This window comes from Mus caroli, unplaced genomic scaffold (assembly GCF_978045245.1).
Source record: "Mus caroli unplaced genomic scaffold, Mus_caroli_1 scaffold_15, whole genome shotgun sequence".
NCBI classification, from domain to species: domain Eukaryota; kingdom Metazoa; phylum Chordata; class Mammalia; order Rodentia; family Muridae; genus Mus; species Mus caroli.
The window spans coordinates 96,804,435-96,816,224 of record NW_028227270.1 but is presented as its reverse complement, the minus strand read 5'-3'; the positions used below and the strand labels follow the sequence as shown (position 1 = coordinate 96,816,224).

General features: G+C 46.2%; 1 long non-coding RNA gene and 1 pseudogene across 3 annotated transcripts in view; both read left to right on the top strand.

Moving 5' to 3' along the window:
- Positions 1 to 87: 87 nt before the first annotated feature.
- On the top strand, positions 88 to 533 carry LOC110307608 (large ribosomal subunit protein uL15 pseudogene; annotated as a pseudogene).
- A 6,724-nt stretch (positions 534 to 7,257) lies between these two features.
- Positions 7,258 to 11,790, top strand: part of LOC115029082 (uncharacterized) — a 35,878-nt gene continuing 31,345 nt past the window's right edge. For all 3 annotated transcript variants that reach the window (XR_015045461.1, XR_015045460.1, XR_015045459.1), the window contains exon 1: positions 7,258 to 7,465. This is a non-coding gene — a long non-coding RNA (uncharacterized LOC115029082). The remainder of the gene's footprint in view (positions 7,466 to 11,790) is intronic.

Here is an 11,790-nt window from a genome sequence, read left to right as displayed (position 1 = left end):
AGGTTTGCTTCAGTGTCAGGTGCCTGCACTTGCAAACTTCATTTCATTAAGAATTATATGTGGCCCTCTCTCCTTTCTGCTGCCGCCATGCCATTTAGACTGAGGAAGACCTCGAAACTCCAGGGCCATGTGAGCCATGGCCACGGCCACATCGGTAAGCACCGCAAGCATCCAGGAGGCCGAGGAATGCTGGAGGCAGGCATCACCACAGGATCAACTTCGACAAATATCATCCAGGCTACTTTGGGAAAGTTGGCGTGGGGCATTACTGCTTGAAGAGGAACCAGAGTTTCTGACCAACTGTCAACCTGGATGAATTTTAGACACTGGTCAGCGAGCACACACGGGTCAATGCTGCAATAAACAAGACTGGAGCTGCTCTCATCATTGATGTTGTTCCATCTGGCTACTACAAAGTTCTGGGGAAGGAAAAGCTCCCTGAGCAACCTGTCATCGTGAAGGCCAAATTCTTCAGTAGAAGAGCTGAAGAGAAGATGAAGGGTGTTGGAGGTGCCTGTGTTCTGGTGGCTTAAAGCTACCAAGTGAGGGGGGTTAATTACATGCTAACATTAAAAAAATTATATGTGTATGGCTCTTTTGTCTGCATGTAATGTTTGTGTCCCACATGTATGCCTGGTACTTAAAAAGGATGGAAGATGGTGCCATATCCCCTAGAAATTGGGTGAGGGGAATAGAACCTGGGTCTTTTAGGAGAGCAGCCAGTGTTCTTAACTGTTGAGCCATCCCTTCACTACCCCTGGTCAATGAAAAATGTTTGAACTGGGTCTAACTGTGTACTCAAGCTAGTCTCAAACTGCTCAAATGATCCTCCTGCCTTAGCCTCCTCTGAGGCTGGAATGACAGGCTCCTTCCTACAAACCTGGTTCTGCAAACATTATTATCTCTTCATCTGAAATACGAAACAAAACAAACAAAACAAAACAAAAAAACAGTGTTTGTTTTGGAACAACAGTCTAAACACAGATATCAGAGCCTCCTTAAAAAAAACCTTACGTTTATTTACTTTGTGTGCACATGTGTGGATGCACACATGACATGGTCCACATATGAAGGTCAGAGGACAACTTGTAGGAGTTCTTTTGCATGCAGATTCATCATGTCCAACTCTAGTCTTTGGGCTTGGCAGCAAGTCCCTTAATCTACTGAATAGTTTCATTGGTACCTTGTGAACTCGATGTAGCGCTTTCATTGTTTTCCATTCGGTAACCTTAGCATCCACAAGCAAGGTTAAGCATCAGACTTGGAAGCAGAAGCTCCACTGTGCACGTTGGGAGGGTCTGGTACTTCGCAAACAGAGACGAGGCTGAATACCATTAAAATGTCACTTAAGCAACTTAGTTCAGAGGTTTCATTTAAAAATCATTTAACCGGGCCTGGTAGCTCTGGCATGTAGTTCCAGTTACTCAAGAGACTGAGACAGGAGGACCATGATGTGTTCATGCCTGGTCAAGGCCTGAAGAGAGCAGGTTCAAAGCTAGTGTCTTAGTGAGGGTTCCCATTGCTGTGACCAAGAGTTCCAAGACAACTCATATAAAGGACAACATTTAATTGGGGCTGGCTTGCAGGTTCAGAGGTTCAGTCCATTATCGTCAAGGCAGGAGCCTGGTAGCATCCAGGTAGGCATGACTTGGGAGGAGCTGAGAGTTCTACATCTCAATCTGAAAGGTGCTAGGAGAAGACTGTCTTCCAGACAGCTAGGAGAAGGGTCTCAAAGCCCACCCCAAAAGTGACACACTTCCTCCCACAAGGCCACAACCCCTAATAGTGCCATTCCTTGGGCTGAGCATATTCAAACCATCACATTCTATTCCCTGGCCCCCATAGGCTTGTTCAAACACATGAGTCTATAGGGGCAATGCCTAGCCATAAGATAATGTAAAATACATTTAGTCCTACTTCAAAATTCCCCACAGTCTATCACAACTTCATCAATGTTTAAAAGTCCAAAGTTCAAAATCTCTTCTGAGATTCATCTAATCATGTCACTGCAATCCCCTATAAAATTAAAATTAAAAAGCAGATCACATGCCTCCAACCTCACAGGATATATATTACCACTCCAAAATGTCATAGTGAGGAAATACTGGACCAAAGCAAGACCAAAACTCTGAACTCTGCATCTCCATGCCTGATGTCAAAGCACTCTTCAGATTCCAATTCTTTTCATTTTTGTTGACTGCTGTCAGCAGATCTGACATTCAGCAGCAACAAACGCCATGCTCTTGGGCTGGTTCCACTCCCTGTTAGCTGCTTTCCTCAACAGGTATCTCATGGCTCTGACATCTCAAATATCTTGGAGTATCCGAGGCAACTTCAACTTTACAGCTTCTTGTTCCAAAGTCTAGGATCCAGTCATTATCTTCTGGCCTCCTCCAAAGGGCTGGCGTCACTTCTGTCTTCCTTAGCACTCGAGGCTCTGGTCGACTTCTCTCCTTTTTGCTCCTGTTCTTTCTGATCATCTCCAATTCGCTGGAGTCTTCCACTGCAACCAACCTTCACCAACAGCCTCAATAGCTTCATGGTGCCGAGCCTCAACTTCTTTCCAAGACCCCTTTGGTCCTGGGCCATCAACTGCAACTAAGGCTGCACTTTCACCAACAGCCTTCCCTGACCTCTTATAGTGCCTCTTACAGTTCCAGCTGCTCTTTATCATTTCTTCATGACTTCAAAGCCAGTACCAGCTGAATGATTCTTAGGCATTCCCATGTCCAGCTGCAGCACAAGGTATGATCTTGGCTATTCCTAGAACACAGCTTCATTTTGTGCTCTCAGAAAACACTAGAAGACTTATCTTCCAGGCAGCTAGGAGAAGGGTCTAAAAGCCCACCTCCAAAATGACACACTTCTTCCCACAAGGTCATAGCTCCTAATAGTGTCACTTCCTGGGCCAAACATTCAAGTCACCACAGCTAGCCTGGACAGTTTAGGGAAATCCTGTTGAAAGAAAGAAGAAAAGGAAGGAAGGAAGGAAGGAAGGAAGGAAGGGGAAGGGGGAAGGGGAAGGGGAAAGGGGAAGGGGAAGGGGGAAGGGGGAAGGGGAAGGGGAAGGGGGAAGGGGAAGGGGAAGGGGAAGGGGAAGGGGAAGGGGAAGGGGAAGGGGAAGGGGAAGGGGAAGGGGAGGAAGAAAGGAAGGAAGGAAGGAAGGAAGGAAGGAAGGAAGAAAGAAAGAAAGAAAGAAAGAAAGAAAGAAAGAAAGAAAGAAAGAAAGAAGGAGCTGGGGTAGAGTATTTGTCTAGTATGTACCCTAGGTTGGATTCCCCAGTACTGAATCAATCAAACAACAGTAAAACAAGCAAAACAAAATAAAACAAAACAAAACACAACACAACAAAACAAGAAGGAACAAGATCCCGACTGAATGTTCTTCTCTTACCTCATAATCTCATTACTAAAGGGGAAAAGGAAGGAACTTGCTGCCAGTTCTAGGTCAGCTGGAATATGAAGTGAAACACTGTCTCATAACAAAAGTAAGCAAACATAACAGCCATCTTTCTTTCTTTCTTTTCTTTTTCTTTTTTTTTTTTTTTCGAGACAGGGTTTCTCTGTATAGCTCTGGCTGTCCTGGAACTCACTTTGTAGACCAGGCTGGCCTCGAACTCAGAAATCCGCCTGCCTCTGCCTCCCGAGTGCTGGGATTAAAGGCGTGCGCCACCACGCCCGGCTTCTTTCTTTTTTTTTTTAAAAAATTTTTAATTAGATATTTTCTTCATTTACATTTCAAATGCTATCCCAAAAGTCCCCTATTACCCGCCCCACCCCCGACCTGCTCTCCTACCCACTCACTCCCACTTCTTGACCCTGGTGTTCCCCTGTACTGGGGCATATAAAGTTTGCTAGACCAAGGGGCCTCTTTTCCCAATGATAGCCAACTGGGCCATCTTCTGCTACATATGCAGCTAGAGACACGAGCTCTGGGGGTACTAATTAGTTCATATTGTTGTTCCACCTATAGGGTTGCAGACCCCTTCAGCTCTTGGGTACTTTCTCTAGCTCCTCCATTGGGGGCCCTGTGTTCCATCCTATAGATGACTGTGAGCATCCACTTCTGTATTTGCCAGGCACTGGCAAAGTCTCACAGGAGACAGCTATATCAGGGTCCTTTGAGCAAAATCTTGAACAGCCATCTTTCATTTGGGAACTAGTTAGAAGACAACTGTGAACCTTATGCATGTTGAGACAGGGTCTCATGTTAGCCCATACTATAAAAAAGAAAACATGATGGTCCATTTTCAAGGCAGAAGTACCCTGAGTCAGCTCTAGTCTATCTACAGATGAACAGGAAGCACTGGGCACCTACTGGTGCCTTAGTAGTCTAGCTGCTCCACTCAAACTAGAAATTTAGAACAGAAATTGACTAACAGTCAAGCTTTTTTGACAATCTTCAGACACCACACATTCCATGCACTCAAATAACTTGAAAATGGAATTTAACTTGCAGAGATAACATATTCCCTCAGTCCTTGTTATGAAATAGACAACGTAAGTGCATAAGTGGAAGATACAACCAAGAACAGGTAGAAGGCTTTGACACACTAAGAATCCATAGGTAAGATGCAAACATCAGAAAATTCTGATGCACCTTGAGGATCCTGGTGGTTAAAGTTCTGCCTGGAGACAATGAAAGGGTGGGCTCTGTTGGAGCTGCAGAGAGTGGGTTGTATTTACTGTCTCTGCTATTTCTTGGCTCCGTGCTCTGAGCTTTGGCTGCCATTGTTCCCGTCATTGTGGTTCTAAGGATGCCCAGCTTATGTGGAGGGGCTGGGATTGCTGCTGCTGGAAATCTGGACACACAAGCAAAGGAAGGTAACAAGACAAGAGGACTGGGCTCAGTGTGAATTTCACCCATTATGCTAATAGATAAAATGTGTTCTGGAACGAACTTCCCATTGCTGCATGTATTTCCTATCTTCCAAACCAGAGCTTTGCCAGAGCTTTGCCTCCACTCCAGTCTCATTACTATCATTTCTACTCTTTAGAGACAGGGTTTCCCTGTGTACCCAGGCTGGCCTAGATCACAGCCATCTTCTTGTGGGAACCTCCCAAGTGTTAGGATTAGAGGCCTGGGTTGTGCCTAACAAAGTTATGACTGTTACATGGAAAGAATTTCACCCTGTAGACAATATCAGGCTAATTTCTTGAGTCAGATGGGGGACCCATGCATCAGAAAACTGTCACTGCCCATTTGGCAAGATGGTCTTGCCTCTTACTGCCTTCTTGAGGCTTAATGTCATGCTTCTTTTAGTGAGTGCAGTATCTGCAACAGGGTAGAAATAGATAGATTCACGGCTGCATCACAGAACCTAGAAGGGAACCTTATTTAGCATGAGTTTGGTAGTAGATGTCCCCAGTAGAGCTTCTGTTTGTTCTCAGTAAGGATACTATTGTTGGGAGAAGAAGCAGCTATCTTGTGTTCATGTTGTCTCTCTAGTATCAGTAATTTGGGAGTTACAACATTCCCCCCTTCTTTTGGTGACTCTAGAGGCCAATCTTGTCCTCTTTGTAGGCTTAAATCATCTGTGCTAGCTGGTTGGTACTGGGCTCTCATCACTATCATTTGTATACTCCCTAATCTCTGCTTTATATACTGCAAAAGCTTATTGATTATGCATGGCCCGAATGTGAGCAGTAACAGAAGACTTATCAGGGGCCCTGGAATTGTGGAAATGAGGGTATTTAACCATGGGGAAGTATTAAATAGTGAATGATACCAGCTTTTGGAGTTTTCTCATTCGTTTTTGGTGCCTCTCTATGCTTTCTCTAACCTTAACTAGTGATTCTCTGATTATTCCAGAGTGATTTACCTAAAAGCAACATTCTTCTCATAGAGCCACACACAAGCCTCCCTGCTGCAGGAACACTAAGTCTAACTCTCGTCTGTTCTGCAGAACTGCCTCAGCCAGAGAATCTACATTTCGCTCTAGGTATGTGATGGATTTTTCTAAGCATTGGATGTCTTGATCTATATCTAATTTAAGGCTGTTATAGTTCTTCTCTTGCAACGTTAGGGCTGCTATCCCAGTGCCTGCCCCAGCTAGCCCTGCTCCCAGAATTACAGCCAAAGTTAGGGAAATAGGTTCTCTCTTCTGTCTCATGAGGTCTCCCCCAACATGCCCTATTAGGTTCTTTGGCATTATTTTTTCTGAATAATAGGTTATGTGTGGCACCAACTGAACTATAATACAGAACTCCTTTGCAGTAGGGGAATTAAGGACCTCTCTGTGCACACACGGAGTCAACCTTGTTGAACAGTCCCACCAAGCCTGTTCGGGAGGCGGGCGGGGGGGGGGGATAACCCAGTTTGAATGAACCATGGGGGTTGTTTGGTTACAAAGGTGCTGATGTGACGAGGGAATGTTTCCCAGGCAGGTCCCCTGTCTTGATATGGTGGTCTGCAGGATTAAGGCTGGACCTCTTGGGACCATCTGCATGCAGTGTCTCTCTCAGACTCATATCTAGATATAAATCCAACACCTTCATAAAAGGGGGGGTCTGGCATTATAGCACAGCCAGCAGGAGGTGGTTAGCTCTGGCCCGGAGCAAAATCTGAAAGGTTTTTAGCATCATTGACCAGAGCAGATCTACCAGCTCTGTGCGATTCAAAAAAGATCCTGGGGCTGGGGACCCCTGCTAGGGGAGGACTTGGGGAGGAGGCAGCAGTCACCAGTCTGAGGACCGGCTTTGGCACAGGTTTTTTCAGGGTAAGACCTCTTGGTTTAGGGTTTGACAAAATCAGATTTGGTCCTACAGCCACCTGCAGGGGGTTCACAATTGGTTTTACCACAAGTTTGATGGTGAAGAGGAGGCCTGGCCTAATCCCTCCAATGACATGGAGTCATTGACATGGAGTCAGAGGCCCCAGGACCTCCCAGCTTCCCAACCCTTCCCTGTTTGCCTTTGTCTGTAAACCTCAGTAAAACTTCAGACCTGCTCCCCTTCCTGGCAACTGTGATAAGGTCTTCCTTCGACACTCCCCAGGTTTTTAGCCCTCTAACTGATGTCTCACACCCCCAGGAAGCACAGTAAAATTGTTCTGGACCCCCACATCTAATAGTCCTTTTCTGTCCTGGACATATATAAAATGTTCTTCACCGACATGGTGGATATGAATGCCATAAAGTCTGTTAGGTGTCAGCCAGCTGGCACAGATCAAAGGTTAAATCTGGAAACCACTGGGTCCCATGTGACTTTTTTTGTATTAGGAAATTGGACCCGGTAACCCATTTCAGGATTCTCAATTGTCCAAGTCAAGTCATAAGGCTGGTGTGAGTTTTTGATCTCTGAATGGAGACGTGGGCTAGGAACAGCAGTGCATGAAGCCAGTAAAGACAGCAATCTTAGGACAGAGTTAATTTTATCTTGAAGGGATGAGTGCCCTTTTGGACACTCCATTCCAGCAGTGGCAGCTGTGAAGCCTGGCGATCTTCTGGAGAGAACAGATCAGCAGGTGAGTGCAATGTATCCAAGCAGCGATACCGTCCACCTTTACAAGCTGTTAAAATTGTTAGCAGGATGATGTAGGGTCTCTTCCAACGAGGCTCCAGCGCAAAACTGCCTCACGTAGACCTAGTCTCCAGGTTGAAACTTATGGGGCTCTGGAACTGGGGCCTGCTTCATAGAGGGCACGCAGTTTAGGCCAAACCGGCTCGTGAACCCATTGTGTTGCTCTGACCTTCGTTATTAATTTCATCACCTTCTAATTCTGCAATGGCTATTGACTGAAGGTTAGGGACAATAGGGGCAGGGACACCATACATGATTTCAAAAGGAGTTAGTCCTAATTGGAAAGCACAAAGGGAAGGAGTGTCACCTAGTCTATGGCAGACTCTAGGGCTAATTTAGTCAAGGTCTCCTGAAGTGTCTGATTCATTCTTTCTACGTGTACTGAACTTTGGGGCCTGTACGCACAATGTAACTTCCAATCTGCCCCAATATATCTCTCTACATCCTGGCTTACTTTGGACACAAATGCTGTCCCATTGTCTGACCCTGTCATATGAGGGCTTCATGTATATGGGCAAACGCATACCGGCTATCGCTGTAGATGTCGATGACCAGCCTTTTTCCCATGATGAGGGCCTGGGATAGCATCAGTTCAGCCCTAGGAGCTGAGGCACCTTCGGGGAGAGACTGGGCCCAAATTACCTCTGTTTCTGTGGTCACCGCAGCTCCTGCCTTCCTCTGTCCCTCTCAAATGAAACTGCTTCCGTCCATGAACCAAGCCTGCTCTGCCCCTGTCAAAGGCAAGTCTTTTAGGTCCGGTCGAGTACTGCATGCGTGTGCCAAGATTTCACTGTATTGGTGGAGCAGCTGATCCAAGTCCAGATAAGGAAGGAGAGCTGTGGGATTTAAGGAAGCAGGCGGCTGGAAAGTAACCCGGCCAGGATTGATTAGTAAGTAGGGTTTGATAGTGAGTCATGCAGGCATTACTGAGCCATTTGTCTGGTGGCTGTTTGAGTACCCCTTCGATTGCATGGGGGGTAGCCACAGTTATATTCTTTCCCATAGTTAGTTTATCTGCATCTTTAAACAGTAATGCCGCGGCCGCAACGTTGCACAGGCAGGGTGGCCATCCTGCTGCCACTGGGTCTAATTTCTTTGACAGATAGACCATAGGCTGTTTCCATGGTCCCAGAGTTTGAGTCAGGACCCCTTTGGCTATTTACTTCTGCTCGTTGATGTACAGATGAAATGGTTTTGTTATGTCTGGAACCATCTGGAAGTCCCAAAGCAGGAGCTGACAGTAGGGTCTGCTTTATTTTATCAAAGGCCTTTTGATGATCTTGAGTCCAAACAAAGTCTTTGGTCTCTCTGGTGGCCTCATATAAAGGTTTGGCTATTTCAGGAAAACCTGGAATCCATAGTCTGCAAAAGCCTGCAGAACCCAAGAACTCTCTTACCTGTCTTGGACTCTGGAGGGTGGGTATGCTGAGAACAGTCCTTTTCTTGCTGAAAAAAGACACTGTTGGCTCTCCTTCAGAATGTAGCCGAGATAAGTAACCTTGGTTTTACAGAGCTGTGCCTTTTTGGCCAACACCAGATATCCCATGTCCCCCAGAGCCTGTATGTATGTGATTTGGGGTCCCTTTCTTGCATCTTTCTCCAGTTTCTGCTGCAACAAGGTCATCTTCATACTGAACAAGAGTTATATCTGGGCTATTGACTCTGTGCTCACTCAGGTCCTCATGCAGAGCTTCATCAAACATAGTGGGGGAGTTCTCGTAACCTTGAGGCAGGTGAGTCCAGGTAAGTTGTCCATTAATGCTCTTCTCAGGATCATGCCACTCAAAGGCAAAATACTGGCTCTTGGCGGCCAAGGGTATGCTGAAAAAAACGTCCTTTAAGTCCAGGACAGAATGCCATTTCTGATCTGGAGGTAGAGAGCTCAACAGGGTATAAGGGGAAGTTAGGCACTGTTGGATGTCAATTATTCTGCAGTTAACTTTTTACAGATCTTGGACAGGGCAGTAGTCATTGGACTTTGCCTTTTTCACAGGCAATAATGGGGTGTTCCAGGCCAAAGGTCATGGCATGAGAATTCCCACAGCCAGCAGTTTCCAGATATGGGGATTGATCCCCTTCAGTGCCTCTTGGGACATGGAATATTGGCAGACTCTCTCTGGATCTGCTCCTGGATTGAGCTCTACAAATACAGGAGGTCTATGTTTTGCAAGTCTCATTCCTCTGGTCTCTGCCCATGCCTGGGGAAATGTTTCCAGCCAGACATCTAGCTCTTGTTCGGGGCTGGCTGGTGATTCATACAGTCTATATTCAGCCTCAGAGACCAGGTTAAGTGTCAGCACCTGGATTGGATTTCCTTTCCAGTCTGTTAGCCGGACTTTCCCAGGGTCAAAATGAATCTGAGCTCTCATTTTTGTTAGTTAATCTCTCCTCAACAAGGGTTATGGGCATTCAGGGATCACTAAAAGGAGTTGGACACTCGTCCAGTTCCCAAGTCCTTTGAGTAGTCCATGAATTTGCTTGGCGCCCTGTGGCTCCTTGCACCCAGGATTTTTTTACTAGACAATGAATGGCCTTTCAGCCTTTATGAGCACCGAACGTTGCGCTCCAGTATCCACCAGGAAGCTCAGAGGCTCTCCCCCAACTCTGAGGTTACCGTGGGCTTGGGGAGGGGGTCTGAGCCTGACCTCCTCAGTCTTCTTCGGTGACCATGATCTTGTTTTTAAGCTTTTTCTTTGGGCACTCTCTGGCCCAGTGTCCTTCCTCTCTACAGTAAGCACACTGATTCTTACCCAAGGCTCTCTCTGGGTTCTGGCTGGCAGTTTTCTTTTGGCTCCCTCCCTTCTGCAATGTTCTGGAGCTGGCGCCTCCTCTCTTTCTGGTCTGAATTACCAAGGGCTAGCAGGATTTTTGCTATATCTGCTTAACATCTTCCCTGCTTTGGCCTTTTCCTCATCTTTAGTTTTCCTGTTATGGTACACTTCCTCTGCCACTCCCACTAAATCTCTCAATGACTTTTCTCCTAATCTCTCTAGTTTCTGTAACTTCCTTCTTATGTCCGGTGACGATTGGTTTATGAATGCTAGCGCCACTGTATTTGTGTTTGCCAAATCTTCAGGATCTAAGTGTGTGTAACAGCGGAAAGCATCCATAATCCTCTCGAGAATCTCTGCAGGGTTCTCATTATCTCTCTGCCTGACGTCATAAACCTCAGCCAAATTGGTGGGCAGCTTAGCAGTGGCCCTGAGACCCGCCATCAGAGACTGCCGATAAACTCAGAGACAATCCCTACCTGCTCCCGTGTTGTAGTCCCAGGCTGGTTTTCTGAGAGGGAGCCCTTAGTCCGTGTCTGCTGGGTTTTGGGTTTCTTGCAATGATTTCTTGTAGCCTAGACTGAGCTCCAACTGACTGTGTAGTTGAGAATGACCTTGAGCTCCTAGACATGTTTTCATTTCTATTTTAGAAGTTTACTTTGTGTTAGGGGGGCTGCATGTGTCACAGCACATGTGTGAAGAGCACAGGACAACTTCTGGGAATCAGTTCTCTTCTTTCACCTTACAGGTCCTGGGAATTGAATTCAGGTCATCAATTGGGCCTAACAGCAAGTTCTTTTAGCCACTGAGCCATCTCTATGACCTGTAACCTGGATCAGCAGATGTTCTTCAGTGACAGAGTCCTGTGTGGGAGGTGCCAGGGGATGAAAGATAAAGAAGATAAAAGAGATAGACTCAGGAGGTCTTACATATGCTATGACTTAGGCCAAGCAAGCTTAAGAAGCACAGCATCTTATATGCTATTTACGGGAGAGAAATGGGATGAACCCAGCAGAATCTGTCATACAATGGACCTGACCTCTGTAAGCAGAGCTTCTAGAAGAAGCTGATGCATGCCATAGTAGGCTGCTGGTTTGTGGAGGTGTGGCTTCAGCAAGTTCTTGCTGGAGACCTAATGCAAATGGCTTGATGGATTTGACACACCTGACTTGATGCCACTGAGGCTGATGAAGCTCTACTCTGTTCTAGTAGCATGCCTTCTGATGTAGAACACGGCAGGCAGAATTCCCAGGGAAGCTCACTCCATAGAGGTATAAAAGCTGTAGCCAATAGGACGTGCTGGCTCACATTTGTAATCCCAGCGCTCAAGAGGCTGAGGTTTGAGAGTGGCTGTTAGTTTGAGGCTAGCCTGGGTTTCATAGTGAATTTCAGGTGTGAGAAATTTGTCTTAAGCTGGTTTAGTAATTGATCCTGCTTCTGCTCATAAACCCTGCCCCTTGCCATTTATTACTGTTGGTTAGATTAGCTTAGTTTTTTA